Genomic DNA, 13,328 nt, shown 5'->3' with positions numbered 1-13,328 from the left:
CTGTTCTTTTTCTCTCTGTTCTTTCTCTTTCTCTGTGTTCTTTTTCCCATCTTTCTTTCCCATCTTTCTCTCTCTCTCTGTTCTTTCTTTCTTTCTTTCCCCTCTTTCTTTCTTTCTCTCTCTGTTCTTTCTTTCCCTTCTTTCTTTCTTTCTTTCTCTCTCTTTCTTTCTCTCTCTGTTCTTTCTTTCTTCCCCTCTTTATTTCTCTCTCTGTTCTTTCTTTCCCCTCTTTCGTTCTTTCTCCTCTTTCTTTTTTTCACTCTCTCTATTCTTTTTTTCTGTCCACTCTTTCTTTCTCTCTCTGTTCTTTTTCTTTCTTCTTTCTTTCTCTCTGTTCTTTCTTTCTTTCCCCTCTTTCTTTCTCTCTCTCTGTTCTTTCTTTCTCTCTGTTCTTTCTTTCTCTTTCTTTCCCTTCTTTCTTTCTCTCTCTTATCTTTCTTTCTCTCTCTCTGCTCTTCCTTTCTTTCTCTCTGTTCTTTCTTTCTCTCTCTGTTCTTTCTTTCCCCTCTTTCTTTCTCTTTCTCTCTCTCTGTTCTTTCTTTCTTTCCCCTCTTTCTTTCTCTCTCCCTCTCTGTTCTTTCTTTCTTTCCCCTCTTTCTTTTTTCTCTCTCTCTGTTCTTTTTCTCTGTCTCCACTTTCTCTCTCTGTTCTTTATTTCTCTGTTTCTTTCTTTCTTTCTCTCTCTGTTCTTTCTTTCCCCACTTTCTTTCTCTCTCTGTTTTCTTTTTTCTCTCTTCTCTGTTCTTTCTTTCTTTTCCTCAGTACCAGTCAGTGTGCCCACAGTACCAGTAGAATAAGAGAGGTAGGAAACTAGGTGGCACTGGTCACATTGAGCCTCTCATACTTTTTATTGGTGTATAATCATATGCCCTGAGCACCCCCATAAAGTGGGCCAGCCCCAGACAACAGGGTACAAACAAATCACTATTACTATCAGTCCAAGTGGACAATCATATACGTAAAGTTAATGATGTCCCTGTGCCAAGCAGTGCGGAGGATCAGAATACACTGAGGAGACCAGAGCATTGGGGTATGGGGAGAAAAATTATATGGGGCCCACGGTGGCTCAGTGGATTGCACTGCAGCCTTGCAGTGCTGGAGTACTGGGTTTGAATCCTACCAAGGACAACATCTGCAAGGAGTTTGTATGTTCTCCCTGTGTTTCCTCCCACATTCCAAAGGGATCTAGGGAATTTAGATTGTGATGATAATGTGTGCGAACTGTAAAGTGCTGTGGAATATGTTAGTGCTATATAAAAATTATTATTATTATTATTATTATTATGCTGTATGAAGTAATACATGGGGCCCATTATGCTGTATGAAGTAATATTTGGGGCCCAATATACAGTATGGAGCATTATATGGGGCCCATAATACTGTATGCAGTAATGTATGTATGTATGAGCATTCTGTTTGTTGTGGATCTGACCGCTGGGACCCCCATGATAATGGGAAACGTAGCTTTGAAGAGCACAATGTAAATGGAACTGTGGTCAATCATACGCACTGTGGTGCCATTCACAGGTGGCTCTTCAAATAACTCCTTTAAAAGAGTGATGACGGGACGACAAAGTATAGCAGAAATTCACTGATCGGGGTGAGGAGTGTTATGATTTGTGTGGCAGCACTGCATTTTTGTCCCAGTCCGGCCCTGTGCCAGGCCTACTATTACCATTAATGACCCTTGTTCTGGATACTTCTGTGTTCTTGTATGTGTGTGTGATGGCGCTGACATCCTTGCGTTTGGACACCTTTTTTTTCTATTTATCTAAATCAAAATGTCCACTATTGTACTCAGTTTTACAGGATAGATATAAAAATGTACTTTGTGTCGGGGGGGGGGCGTCATTTTGCTGTTAGCCTCAGGCAGCAGAGAGGCTAGGTTCACCCCTGATTATACAAATAGCCTATTAGAATTGATGCGCGAACGTGCTCGGATAAGGTGTTATCGGAGCATGCTCGTGAGCTAACCAAGTGTCTTTAGTGTGCTCAAAACATATGTTTGAGTCCCCGCGGCTGCATGTCTTGCTGATCTACAGCCGCAACACATGAATGGATTACCTGTTTGTTAGGCAATGCCTACATGTGTTGTGGCTGTCGATCAGCCTCAAGACATGCAGCCACGGGGACTAAAACATATTTTTTCAAGACACTCAGTTAGCACCCGAGCATGGTTAACACCTTATCCGAGCATGTTTGCTCATCACTACCTATTAATTCTTATTGCTTGTTGCAACTTGCCTGTCCTAGTTTCCGTGCAGTGATGATTTTTCTTCCTCCTTATCCTACACCTGGCTCCCTCTCTGCTAGTGCATGTTGGATTATATAGTAAATTACCAAGCAACTCTGTCATCATCCAAGACCATTTATGGCTAGCTCAGGTGTCTGTGTGCTAGTGCGTTAGTATCAGGCGCACTTGGAGAGCCAGACTTCCCACTAGGCTCTGTTACAGCCTGGTTCTTGATTCTCTAGTCAGCTTCTCCTCCTGAGTGCTATCCAACATGCAGATCAACTACCAACAAAGCTCTGATTGTCTTGGTGCTGTCCACACCCTCATCTCTGCTACATCAAGGTATATTCCAAGCTACTCATCTATGCTAATACAAGGTGCTGTACACATACTCTAGTCTGTTGCATCAAGGTATCTGCATACTCATCTCTGCGCATTCAAGGTGCTGTCACTCACTCGACTTCATCAAGGTACACGTCTGCATACTCATCTCTGCTGAATCAAGTTGCTGTGTGCACACTCCACAGTACTGCATCATGGTCCCTGTCTGCATACTCGTCTCTACTGATTCAAGGTACTGTCTGCACACTCTTCTCTGCTGATCCATGCATTGTCCTGCATATCCAGCTTTACTGGTCATCGCTGTATCATGTGTAGGCTGGCTAGTCTAGGACCACTGGAACCATGCCTTCAGGTGACTCTGCTCACCCTGACTGCCTTATCAACTTTACCTCAGCCTATAACACTTACCGTATGTTCTGTCCCCACATGAGGTGAATGGAGGTGTAGTTGATTGGGGCTGGGAGAGATTCCTACCTTCTGTTAGTGCAGAGCAGACAGGACCATTGTTGCTGTTTTGCTGTTCATGCGTCCGGAGAGATGATACACACCAAGGATTGTGAAGTCCAGACTTGTTTATTTGGAGATCTGGACATACAGCATATGATTGGTAATGCAGTAGGTTCTCCAGACGTGCAGATGTAACAACCAAGGTGATACAGCAATGTGTGTGCAGCAAGGTGTGCAGCAAATTGGTAGCAAGGTGGAGCAAGGTGAGCAACGAATGTGGTCGAAAAACTGATGCCTTTCACAGCTCGGTACAAGCGTGTCTCAACCAGGTGAAAATGAAACTAAGAATGGCTGCTAAGCAGGAAGAGAAGGCGTGACTTGACCCAGAAGTGGAAGGCATGTACTAGAATTAATTAGCTGCAGGCTGCTATACAGAAAAAGGACAGCAGGTGGCAGCAGACTAAATGCAAGACTGTACACAAAGAATAGTAATATAACACAGTCCATGAAACCATATATACATAACTTTAGATGGAACAGCACACTGTTTATGGCATATTTACACTGGTAACTGTATACTATACAAGGCAATAAAATTAATCCGTAGAAAGGTTTTTAATTTTTTTTATTTAATCTGAAAGCAACATGATGTAGGGGCAGATGCCCTCGTTCCAGTGATGTCTCACTTATTGGTCTACTTGGCGTAGTTTTGATAAAATCATCTGCTGCAGATCTAGCAGATCTCTAAGGTTGAACTGTGTATAACCCAATTCACACCCCTGATTGGCAGATTTCTTTGCACATTGTGCATGGGTAGAAAGCTGCCAATCAGTGGTGTGGGTGGAGTTACACAAAGAAGGACATGTATATGGCATGAGACAACTAGTCCTCTAGTGATAATTGTTGTGAATTCGCTTTCTGGCCTCCCTCTGGTTATTACTGAAGGTAGTGGAGCTGGTCAGTTTGACAGAGGGGTTGCGAGTTCTCTTTCTGGGCTCCATCTGGTGGTTGCTAGAGGTAATGGAGCTGATCTGATTAACAGAGGCTTGCCACCTGATAATGAGGACGACGATTGGAGATCTGGGGTTTCAGATTGGGATTTAAGACAGTCGACTCCCTCTATCCCTGCTGGTGATTTTCTTCTTGCCTCCTGAGCTCTGATGTTTCCAGCTCTGTCCCTGCATGTTCAGCTAAGTGTTCGTTTGTTATTCTGTTTGCATTTGATCTGATTTTGTCTATATCAGTTTTGTGCTGGTCTGTCAGGTCCGGCTGGGGCTGTGCTGAATCACCGTCCATATGTTACTTCTTGTGCCAGTTTGTTTTTGTCCCTTATTACATTGGCCTCTTTTTGTTCTGCTTTCAGAATATACCAGAGTGCTGATATAGTGGGCGAAGTAGTGTGACGTCAGTGTTTTTTGCATCAGACGTGTTGGACCTTTTTGCAGGGTTTTTTGAGTGATTGCAGACAGCATCTTTCCTTTCCTGTCCTGTCTAGTCAATGTGGGCCCCATCATTTGCTCAGTCTATTTTCCTGCCTGCATTTGTGCTTTCATCTTCAAATCCTGTGGAACTTTTTTGGACTCTGTGTGCTGCTTAACAATATACACAATTACAGTTATGATAAAAGATCAGTGTTTTATTCCCAATGCGTTTCGAAGTATAAGCTACTTCTTCCTCAGGGGATGACAGACATCTCTCGGGCTGCTATTTCGGCGGTCACTCGTTTGACTCTTGGACGTGCAGCAGCTGATCACTAAGTCTATGTGCCTTATCTCTCCTACAGTGGGTGAGTAGATTCCATATATCTTTATAATTTTATCATCGGATAAGACCATATTTGCGCTTTTGTGTTCCTATAGTGCAAATCACTGTGTTTTCATCTTGTCTCACCGACAATATATGTTTGGGGGCTGTCTATTCCTTTGGGGTCTGCTCTGGGACAGATTAGATTTCCCCTTTCTTGCTTTAGGCTTAGTTAGCTCTCCGGCTGTGCCGAGGCATCTAGGATCATCGTAGGTATGCTCCACGGCTACTCCTAGTTGTGTGGATAGGATCAGGGGTCTGCAATCCGTTAGTTACCAACCTCTGTGGTTTTCTGTGGCTTAGCTTGGGCTTTCTCTCCTCCTCAGTGACCCAATCATAACAGATAACCTGTTGATAAGCACTTACTGATACTGCAAGGCACTGCATGGAGCTCAGTAAGGGGCTTCAGATTATAGAGGCAGGACTGACCTGTCAATCAAATGCAAGGGGCAGGCACTGGATGGGGAATAAGGAGTGAGGGCCAGAGAGCTGGAAGTGCTTTGATACACCCCAATGCACTTGCAATTGATTTGCAGAGAAATTCAATATCAGATTTTCCAACAGTGGCAGAGTGGAATTCTACAAGAAATGTATCGATTTATTCAGGTTAATGGTACATATACAAGCAAACCTTCAGTTTAAAGTAGAAATTCCTCATGACATATGACCTTTAAATGTCACCTGCCATCCTAAAGTCACGTAAGTAGACAAATCACAAGGTCTGGACATTTACTACCAAGTTCATCAAGAATCCAGCATTTTGATAGACAGGACATTTTTTATAATATTTCAGAATTTTAAATGACTGGCAAAAAGTAAATGTGGGGGATAGACTCTTCTCTTGTCAGCAGTGGCGGATTATAATGAGGTCAATTTGGGCAGTTGCCCCGGGCCCTGTGGGGTTAAGGGGCCCACAGCCCAGGCCAGTAAATTGCCCCATTATAATCCGCCACCGCGCAGGGCCGGATTATAGGCAGGGCAGGCGGGGCTTCAGCCCCGGGGCCCCCACCACAAGAGCTTCTAAGGGGGCCCCCACCACATTCCTGCTGGCTGCTGCAATGGCACTCCATCTTCTCCCCACCTAAAAGTGAGTGACCGTGGGGGCGGCATTATGTGCTCTGCTACCAGCAGCATCTACAAGTAGCGTGAACGCTGATGCTGCTGGTAGCGTGCAAAGGCTTGTGATGAGATCACAGGAGGTAAGGTGTCAGGGCCTGCGATCATGTGACCCCTGTCTCCTCCCCTCCTGTGACCTCATCACAGGTCCTGTGCGCACAGCACAGAGCACTGAGAGCAGCCATGTATGTGGAGTGCGGCTCTGCGGGTGGAGGTCGGTGCTGGAGGCCCCATTATTCTCTACGTGGAGTGCGGCTTAGAATCATAGAATCATAGAATCGTAGAGTTGGAAGGGACCTCCTGGGCCATCTGGTCCAACCCCCTGCTCAAAGCAGGATTCGCTAAATCATCCCAGTTAGATGTCTGTCCAGCCTCTGTTTGAAGACTTCCATTGAAGGAGAACTCACCACTTCTCGTGGCAGCCTGTTCCACTCATTGATCACTCTAACTGTCAAAAAGTTTTTTCTAATATCTAATCTGTGTCTCCTCCCATTCAGCTTCATCCCATTGCTTCTAGTCTTTCCTTGTGCAAATGAGAATAAAGTTGATCCTTCTACAATGTGACAGCCCTTTAGATATTTGTAGACAGCTATTAAGTCTCCTCTCAGTCTTCTCTTTTGCAAACTAAACATTCCCAAATCCTGCAACCTTTCCTCATAAGACAGGGTTTGCAGACCGGTCACCATTCTGGTCGCTCTTTTCTGAACTTGCTCCAGTTTGTTGATGTCTTTTTTAAAATGTGGTGCCCAAAATTGGACACAATATTCCAGATGAGGTCTGACCAAAGAGGAGTAGAGGGAAATAATTACTTCACGTGATCTAGACTGTATGCTTCTGTTAATACATCCTAGAATTGCATTTGCCTTTTTTGCTGCTGCATCACACTGTTGACTCATATTCAGTCTGTGATCTATTAGTATACCCAAGTCTTTTTCACATGTGCTGTCACTTAGCCCTATTCCTCCCATTCTATATATGCTTTTTTCATTTTTATTGCCCAGATGTAGTACTTTGCATTTCTCCCTGTTAAAAACCATTCTGTTAGTTGCTGCCCACTTCTCCAGTTTATTTAAATCTTTTTGAATCCTCTCTCTCTCTTCTCTAGTATTAGCTATCCCTCCTAGCTTTGTGTCATCAGCAAATTTAATCAGTTTACCCTCAATTCCTTCATCTAAATCGTTGATAAAGATGTTGAACAATACAGGGCCCAGGACAGAGCCCTGTGGTACCCCACTTGAGACATTCTTCCAACTGGATGTGCAGCCATTTACGACCACTCTTTGGGTCCGATCACTAAGCCAGTTATGAATCCACCTAACAGTTGCCTTGTCCATTCCATACTTAGTCATTTTTTCAATAAGGATTGTATGAGAGACTTTGTCAAATGCTTTGCTGAAGTCAAGATATACTATATCTACAGCATTTCCTTGATCCACCCAATCAGTAATACCATCGTAGAAGGAAATTAAATTAGTCTGACATGACTTATTAGTTACAAACCCTTGCTGACTCTGTTTAATCACTTCATTCTTATCCAGGTATTGACATACATGTTGTTTAATAATTTGTTCAAAGATCTTTCCTGGTATAGAAGTCAGACTCACCGGCCTATAGTTGCCTGGGTTGCCTGGCTCTGCGGGTGGAGGTCGGTGCTGGAGGCTCCATTATTCTCTATGTGGAGTGCGGCTCTGCGGGTGGAGGTCGGTGCTGGAGGCTCCATTATTCTCTATGTGGAGTGTGGCTCTGCGGGTGGAGGTCAGTGCTGGAGGCCCCATTATTCTCTACGTGGAGTGCGGCTCTGCGGGTGGAGGTCGGTGCTGGAGGCTCCATTATTCTCTATGTGGAGTGCGGCTCTGCGGGTGGAGGTCGGTGCTGGAGGCTCCATTATTCTCTATGTGGAGTGTGGCTCTGCGGGTGGAGGTCAGTGCTGGAGGCCCCATTATTCTCTATGTGGAGTGTGGCTCTGCGGGTGGAGGTCGGTGCTGGAGGCCCCATTTTTCACTATGTGGAGTGCGGCTCTGCGGGTGGAGGTCGGTGCTGGAGGCTCCATTATTCTCTATGTGGAGTGCGGCTCTGCGGGTGGAGGTCGGTGCTGGAGGCCCCATTATTCTCTACGTGGAGTGCGGCTCTGCGGGTGGAGGTCGGTGCTGGAGGCTCCATTATTCTCTATGTGGAGTGCGGCTCTGCGGGTGGAGGTCGGTGCTGGAGGCTCCATTATTCTCTATGTGGAGTGTGGCTCTGCGGGTGGAGGTCGGTGCTGGAGGCCCCATTATTCTCTACGTGGAGTGCGGCTCTGCGGGTGGAGGTCGGTGCTGGAGGCTCCATTATTCTCTATGTGGAGTGCGGCTCTGCGGGTGGAGGTCGGTGCTGGAGGCTCCATTATTCTCTATGTGGAGTGTGGCTCTGCGGGTGGAGGTCAGTGCTGGAGGCCCCATTATTCTCTATGTGGAGTGTGGCTCTGCGGGTGGAGGTCGGTGCTGGAGGCCCCATTATTCTCTATGTGGAGTGTGGCTCTGCGGGTGGAGGTCAGTGCTGGAGGCCCCATTATTCTCTATGTGGAGTGCGGCTCTGCGGGTGGAGGTCGGTGCTGGAGGCTCCATTATTCTCTATGTGGAGTGCGGCTCTGCGGGTGGAGGTCGGTGCTGGAGGCTCCATTATTCTCTATGTAGAGTGTGGCTCTGCGGGTGGAGGTCGGTGCTGGAGGCTCCATTATTCTCTATGTGGAGTGCGGCTCTGCGGGTGGAGGTCGGTGCTGGAGGCCCCATTATTCTCTATGTGGAGTGCGGCTCTGCGGGTGGAGGTAGGTGCTGGAGGCTCCATTATTCTCTATGTAGAGTGTGGCTCTGCGGGTGGAGGTCGGTGCTGGAGGCTCCATTATTCTCTATGAGGAGTGCGGCTCTGCGGGTGGAGGTCGGTGCTGGAGGCTCCATTATTCTCTATGTGGAGTGCGGCTCTGCGGGTGGAGGTCGGTGCTGGAGGCTCCATTATTCTCTATGTGGAGTGCGGCTCTGCGGGTGGAGGTCGGTGCTGGAGGCTCCATTATTCTCTATGTGGAGTGTGGCTCTGCGGGTGGAGGTCGGTGCTGGAGGCCCCATTATTCTCTATGTGGAGTGCGGCTCTGCGGGTGGAGGTCGGTGCTGGAGGCTCCATTTTTCTCTATGTGGAGTGAGGCTCTGCGGGTGGAGGTCGGTGCTGGAGGCTCCATTATTCTCTATGTGGAGTGTGGCTCTGCGGGTGGAGGTCAGTGCTGGAGGCTCCATTATTCTCTATGTGGAGTGCGGCTCTACGGGTGGAGGTCGGTGCTGGAGGCCCCATTATTCTCTATGTGGAGTGCGGCTCTGCGGGTGGAGGTCGGTGCTGGAGGCTCCATTATTCTCTATGTGGAGTGTGGCTCTGCGGGTGGAGGTCGGTGCTGAAGGCTCCATTATTCTCTATGTGGAGTGCGGCTCTGCGGGTGGAGGTCGGTGCTGGAGGCCCCATTATTCTCTATGTGGAGTGCGGCTCTGCGGGTGGAGGTCGGTGCTGGAGGCTCCATTATTCTCTATGTGGAGTGCGGCTCTGCGGGTGGAGGTCGGTGCTGGAGGCTCCATTATTCTCTATGTGGAGTGGGGCTCTGCGGGTGGAGGTCGGTGCTGGAGGCTCCATTATTCTCTATGTGGAGTGTGGCTCTACGATTCGTGACCCCCGTCACATGACGAGGGGGGCCCACAGAGTCTGAACTGCCCCGGGCCCTGGCTACCCTTAATCCACCCCTGCTTGTCAGTGCTGGCTCTGCCGCGGGGCCTTCCAGAGGATTCACCAATCCCTCTGGTGGGCCACTCCAGGTCTGTGTGGGGCAAATATTCAAAAAGGGTTCAGAAAGCGAGCCTAGAATCTATAGGTCTTTACATTGGAAAAGGGTTCAGCTTAGCTATTAAAATTAGCAGTTAGCCATCCCCTTATAACATTGCTATGTTCTTATTGTGACACAGGGAGCACTATTTTGTGCTGGGATGCAGCGAGAGGGATGGGGCAGCTACAGACGGATTGGAGCACCAGGGATAATACAACTATATTAGTTGGTTGAATAGGGAATTGTTTAAAGATTATATATATATATATATATATATATATATATATATACAGTATTTCTTTCAAAGGAAAACCACTTAAAATGTGATTCTCATATTCACTGTCACCATAGAAGGCCACTGTTGGAGGTTTAAAAAGCAACGTCAGTTACATAGTGCAGTATATCTTCTCCTATATGTTTACTTGTTGGTTTTCATCTTAATTACTAGCCCCTTTGTCTGAAAACTGGTTAGAAATTATTTCTCTAAAGTCAGTACATCCCATCTTCTGGTGCCCATACAGTATAATGTCCTCATTCTGGCCTCCATACTGTGCAATGTGCCCCTCTCTGGCCCCTATATAGTATCATACTCTTCCCTTTACATGCTGATTAAAAAAAACACAATTCTACTTACTTGTTCCTGCTCTTAGCTGCTTCTTCCTCTTTCTCCATCGTAGTTCACATGTTGCAGGTGATTTTTTTTTCAGTATAAACAGGCGCTTCTCACAAAATTAGAATATCATCAAAAAGTTAATTTACTTCAGTTCTTCAATACAAAAAGTGAAACTCATATATTACCGTATTTTTCGCTTTATAAGACGCTCCGGATTATAAGACGCACCCCAAATTTTGAGAAGAAAATTTTTTAATAAAATGTGGTGCTTCTTATAATCCAGGCGTCTTATTGCTTACTAGGTGTGGTGGGAAGTGGGGTCCCAGAGTTGCTGCTTGAAGAGGCAGGAGTGGAACGTTGCTGCTAGGATTAGGGGGTGTTTTGATGTGCGGGTGTCCGATGCTGCTGCTGTGCTATGTCCCCAGTGTTGCCGTCACCGCGCTCTGTACCTGGTGCTGCTGGGTGATGCCACCCACTCTGTCCCCCGGTGTTGCCACCGGGCTCTGTACCTTGGTGCTGCCGCTGCTCTGTCCCCCGGTGCTGCCGCCCACTCTGTCCCCCAGTGCTGCCGCCGCGCTGTGTACCCGGTGCTGCCGCCCGCTCTGTCCCCTAGCGCTGCCGGGTGCTGCCGCCGCGCTCTGTCCCATGATGCTGCCGGGTGCTGCTTCTGCGCTCTGTCCCCCGGTGTGGTTGGGTGCTGCTGCCGCCGCGCTCTGTCCCCCCGGTGCTTGCCGCCGACGCCACACTCTGTCCCGTGCTGTGTGGGGGGCTCTGTCTTTCCATCCATGCAATCACCGGGGGACAGAGCGCAGCGGCGGCAACACCTGGGCATACCAGGGGACAGAGCACGGCGGCGGCAAGCACCGGGCACCTGCAGCAGCAGCACAAAAAAAGGTATACTGGCATTGTAAGATGTACCCATATTTTCCCCAAAAAATTGGGGGAAAAAAGTGCATCTTACAAAGCGAAAAATATGATATATAGTCATTACAAACAGAGTAATGTATTTCAGCCCTGCCATATGTAGCAAATATTATCAACTCCTTTGAATGCTGGTCACGGACCAGCATTCATAGATCTGCAATTACAATCACAGGGGTCTTCTGCAGACCCCCGGTTGTCATGCCAACCCATTGGCGCCCCGCGATCATGTGACAGGGGCGCCAATTGGAGGGGTTTTGACGCGCTTCAAGCACGATTGCTTTAAATGTCACTCTCAGAAATTGATCTCGATTCCACCAATGGCTGTGGTGGAGGATATCAACTCCCTGACCTATGTGGATGGACATTATTCCCACGCTGTCTTTTTGATGACTTCTTTTAAGACAAGTTATCCCTTTTAAAGGGATGTATGTCGGTATGTTCTCCTGAAGAACCAACTTATGGGGAAACGCATCGAGAAAAGTGCATACTGGCGTTTTCTGTTTATGACATATCTCGGGCTATGGAATCTCTTAAATGATTGTCTGGGTTATTTGCAAAAAAACATAGAATGCATTTTGATTATTAAATCTTTCTCTTTGAGTGTAAAAAGTAGTATCTATGTTATAAATTTGATAAATTTGCAAATGTATAATAAATTGTCGCATCATATCATAAGGAGGTCGTTCACATACCGACCATACAAGATAATGTCACTTACAAAAGGATTAAGTGGATCTAAAATAATTTTTTCTTCCCACCAGGCCATAAATAAATTGCCCAAAGAATCGGAGAATTTTGGGCCCATTGGCACTCCAACAGTTTGAAGAAAATTTTTGACTTAAACATGAAATAATTATTGTTCTGTCTCCAACATTTAAATCATAATCCCTGATTATGTGCTTGTTAATGTTTACAGTGTTTTCTGGCTCCATCTAGTGACCAGAGTCATAACCGCAGTGTTATTGTGTGTTTTACTTTCACTTTGCTATTTCCCTCCATTTGCAGTGCATTCTGGTAAGGTTGCAATGCACACTGGTAGCCTTTTGCAAAGGATTATGGTTAGTTCAGCCCCATTTTCCCTCCAGTCCACCATTTTCCTTCTGCCTGCATTCAGGGAGCATCTCATTTCTCTTCTTCCCTTGTGACAGCATCATTGGTATGTATTTATGTTTCCTGTATCCAATTCCTGCCTCATATTAGCCTGCTTAGTTAGTTCTCCCCTATTTAGCTATTAGTGCAGATGATGTATTATGTATATATGAATCCCTGATGAACCCAGTATTGATTGTATGCATATATGTTTTTGTTTGTAGTTTCACCGCGCCAATATACTATCACGTTCAATAAAGCACAGATTCAACCTACAGTCTCCTTATTGGACCCCCGGTATAGTGGTTTAGCTGCCTGTATAGCTATATGAAGTCTGCTTCATTTAGTGAGGACAAAACAGTGAAACAGCAGCTATCCAGCTAGTGGGAACTCAGAGAAAGAAGAGTCTTCCATCCTGCAGGGGCCAGTAAAACAGCGGCCATCCAGCTAGTGGAATTCATGGAAAAGACAGCCCTTCATCCAGCTTGCAGGAACTAGTGAATCTGCACTCACCCTCCTAGTGAGATTCAAGTCACCGGCTACACAGAGACTAACACAGTTGCAGCAATCTCTGCACAATCAAGCATTCCTCCAAGACACCTTGTCCCACAAATCACACAGGACAAAATCTACATCTGTCTCTTGAAAGACTATATCCATCAGCAGAGCGGTTGCCATTGCACGCGCAAATGCTGAAGCCGCCAAAATGCGAGCAAGCTATGCTGAAGAAGAGATACAACTTAAATTAGAGAAAATACGTCTAGAAGACAAAGAGAGAAAGTCGTGCATACAGTTACACTTAGAAAGAGATGAGCAAGAGAGAAAGATGCAGTTAGAGAAGGCACGCATGGATGCCGCCTTAGAGAACCTAGCAGCAAAAAGAGAAGCTGCTGCAGCACTAGCCGAAGCAGAATCGCTAGAAGCCGTGC

The sequence above is a fragment of the Dendrobates tinctorius genome, unplaced genomic scaffold, assembly GCF_039654945.1.
Source record: "Dendrobates tinctorius isolate UK_male_01 unplaced genomic scaffold, ASM3965494v1 ptg000211l, whole genome shotgun sequence".
NCBI lineage: Eukaryota > Metazoa > Chordata > Amphibia > Anura > Dendrobatidae > Dendrobates > Dendrobates tinctorius.
This window is presented reverse-complemented; position numbering follows the sequence as displayed.